At 35.2% G+C, this 3,413-nt stretch overlaps 1 non-coding gene across 1 annotated transcript; it reads right to left on the reverse strand.

The window, feature by feature from the left end:
* Positions 1–1,702: 1,702 nt before the first annotated feature.
* TRNAQ-UUG (transfer RNA glutamine (anticodon UUG)) lies at positions 1,703–1,787 on the reverse strand. Its single transcript has one exon. It is a non-coding gene; the product is annotated as a tRNA-Gln (tRNA).
* Positions 1,788–3,413: the final 1,626 nt, after the last annotated feature.

Below are 3,413 nucleotides of genomic sequence, written 5' to 3' on the forward strand. Positions count from 1 at the left end.
GATGCAAGGCTCTAACCCACAAACTGAGCCAAAGTTGGACACTTAACCGACTGAGCCACTCAGGCATCCCAATACTTCATTACTTTTTATGGCAGAATACTATTCCATTTTATGGGTATACCTTTGTTTATCCATTCATCATTTGATAGACATTTGGATGGTTTTCATTTTTTTGACTATTATAAATAATATTGCTAAACATTTATATATAAGCGTTTATGCGGACATTTATTTTCAATTCTTGTATGTACTTAAGAGTAGGACTTCTGGGGGCGCCTGGGTGGCTCAGTCGGTTAAGCGGCCGACTTCGGCTCAGGTCATGATCTCGCCATCCGTGAGTTTGAGCCCCAGTTTGGGCTCTGTGCTCACAGCTCAGAGCCTGAAGCCTGTTTCAGATTCTGTGTCTCGCTCTCTCTGACCCTCCCCCGTTCATGCTCTGTCTCTCTCTGTCTCAAAAATAAATAAACGTTAAAAAAAAAAAATTAAAAAAAAAAGAGTAGGACTTCTGGGTCATATGGTAACCTTTTGTTTAACACTTTCAGGAGCTACTGAACTGGTTCTCTAAGCAGCTGTATCATTTTGCAATCCCACCAGCACTTTATGAGGGATCTAATCTCTCCAGATCCTTGCCTATACTTGTTATTGTCTGTCTTTTTGATTATAGCCATTCTAATGTGTATTAGGTGGTATCTCATTGTAGTTTTGATATGCAGTTCCCTAGTGACAAAAGATGGTGTTCAGGTGCTTATTGGTCATTTGTGTATCTTCTTTGGAAAAATGTCTACTCAAATCCTCTGCCCATTTTAAAATTGGGTTGTCTTTTTATTGTTGAGTTGTAAGAGTTTTTATATTTTCTGTATACAGGTTCTTTGCTAGATATATGACCTGCAAATGTTTTCTCTCATCTGTTGGTTGTCTTTTCATCTTCCTGGATGATATTCTCTGAAACACAAAAGCTTTTAATTTTGATGGTATCGTTTATTTTTTACATGGTTTCTTGTACTTTTGACATCTTATCTAAGAAGACATCTCCTATTCCTAAGGCACAAATACTTACTTTTACATATTTTTTAAAGAGTGTAATAGTTTTAGCTCTTATGTTTAGGTCTAAGGCCCATTTTGAAGTAAGTTTTGTGTATGGTGTGAGGAAGGGATCTGACTACATTCTTATGTATGTAGCTATCCAGTTATTCCAGAACCATTTAATGAAAATATTATTCTTTCCTCATCAATTGTTCTGGAATCCTTGTCAAAATCAATCCACCACAGATGTATGTGTTCATTTCTAAACTCTAATTTCAATTCCATTGATATATGTGTCCATTATGTCCATTTTTATGTTAGTGATACACTATCTTGATTACTGTAGCTTTATAGCAAGCTTTCAAATTAGGAAGTCTGAGTCTTCCAACTTTGTTCGCTTTCCAGTTTATTTTGGCTATTCTGAATCCTTTGTATCTCCACATGAATTCTAGGAAGAGCTGTTCAATATCTGCAAAAACAACTAACATTTTGATAGAGACTGTATTGACTCTGTAGCTCAATTTGGGGAGAATTGCCTTCTTAAAAATGTTAAAGATTTTTTTTTAATGTTTTATTTATTTTTGAGACCGAGAGAGACAGCGCATGAGCAGGGAAGGGGCAGAGAGAAAGGGAGACACAGAATCTGAAGCAGGCTCCAGGCTCTGAGCTATCAGCACAGAGCCCAAGGTGGGGCTTGAACTCACAAACCATGAGATCATGACCTGAGCCAAAGTCAGATGCTCAACCAACTGAGCCACCCAGGCGCCCCAAAATGTTAAAGCTTTTGATTCATAAACATGGGATATCTTTTCATTCATGTAGGTCTTGCTTAATTTCTTTCAATAATGTTTTGTAATTTTCAGTGTACATGTCTTCTGTTTCTTTGTTTAATTTACTTCTAAGTATTTTATTATTTTTGATGCTATTAAACATGGAATTTTTTTTGGATTATTTATTGCAAGTGTATAGAAATACAGTTGAACATTGTATGTTGATCTTGTATTCGTCAACCTTGTTGAACTTGTTAATTACTTCTAAGTTTCTTTTGCAAATTCCTTAACATTTTCTATAGGTTACATCATGTAAGTTGTGAACAGAGATAGTTCTACTTCTTCCCTTCCATTGTGGATGTGTTTTATTCCATTGTCTTCCTTGATTGATATAGATAGAATCTCCAGTATAAGGATGAGTAGAATTAGAGGGATGGCCATCATTGCCATGTTCCTCATCTGAGGGGATGATATTCAATCTTTTTTCCATTAAGTATAATGTTAGCTGTGTTTTTTTGTGGATGCTGTTGATGTTATTTAAAATATAAAACAGTATTTTTTGACAGGGCATATGCTCTTCAAATTGCATCATAACATTTTAATTTTTAGTTTATTTTTTATTTTTTTAATATTTATTTATTTATTTATTTATTTATTTATTTATTTATTTATTTATTTTTGAGAGACAGAGAGACAGAACATGAGGAAGGGAAGGACAGAGACAGTGGAGTCACAAAATCAGAAGCAGGCTCCAGGCTCTGAGCTGTCAGCACAGAGCCTGACGGGGGACTCGAACTCACTGACGGCAAGATCACATGAGCCGAAGTTGGACGCTTAACCAACTGAGTCACCCAGGTGTCCCAACATCTTATTTTTTTTTTAAATCAAGGCGGTCCTTTGAGTCATTTAAGTTTGAGAAATCTTCAGGACATTATGTTAAGTGAAATAAGTCAGTCAGAAAAATACAAATACTGTATGATTTCACTTATGTGAGGTACGTAAAGTAGTTAAATTTATAGAAACATACAGAATAGGACTTAACAGGGCCCTAGGGAGAGAGAGAAAAGGGATTTATTTAATGGGTACAGAGTTTCAGATTTGCAAGATGAAAAATTTCTGGAGATCTGTTTCACAACAATGTGAACATATTTGACACTACTGAACTCTACACTTAAAATGGTCAAGATTGTAAATTTTATGTTATGTGATTTTTTTTTTTACTACAAATGAGAAAATCAAAACAAATTTAATTTTGATCATTTGAATAAAAGAGAATTTTAGAGTTGTCATTATTCCTCTCAAGGGAGAGTCTGTTTCCTAAAGGAGGACAGGAGAGAAAGTTTTAGAGAAGATTTACAAACTCAAATACTTTCATGGGTCAAGTAGGTAGCAGAAGTATATAGAGGTTTTAAGTTTATAGAGAGTGGTGATTTGAAAACTGCATGTTCTGTAACATATTCTAAAGCTGTGCTATCAAGATAAAACATAGCTACTGAACTACTTCTGCCTAACTTGTTATTCCTTTTCTAGAAAGAGAGGAGAATGTGGCAGTCAAGCACTGGCCGCTGCAAGAAAGAAATTCCTTACACCATGACTTTGTAACATTCGGTTTGAAGTTGT

The sequence above is a fragment of the Lynx rufus genome, unplaced genomic scaffold (genome assembly GCF_022079265.1).
Source record: "Lynx rufus isolate CCGP_SWC_20201006 ecotype Redwood Valley unplaced genomic scaffold, mLynRuf1.p SCAF_9, whole genome shotgun sequence".
NCBI lineage: Eukaryota > Metazoa > Chordata > Mammalia > Carnivora > Felidae > Lynx > Lynx rufus.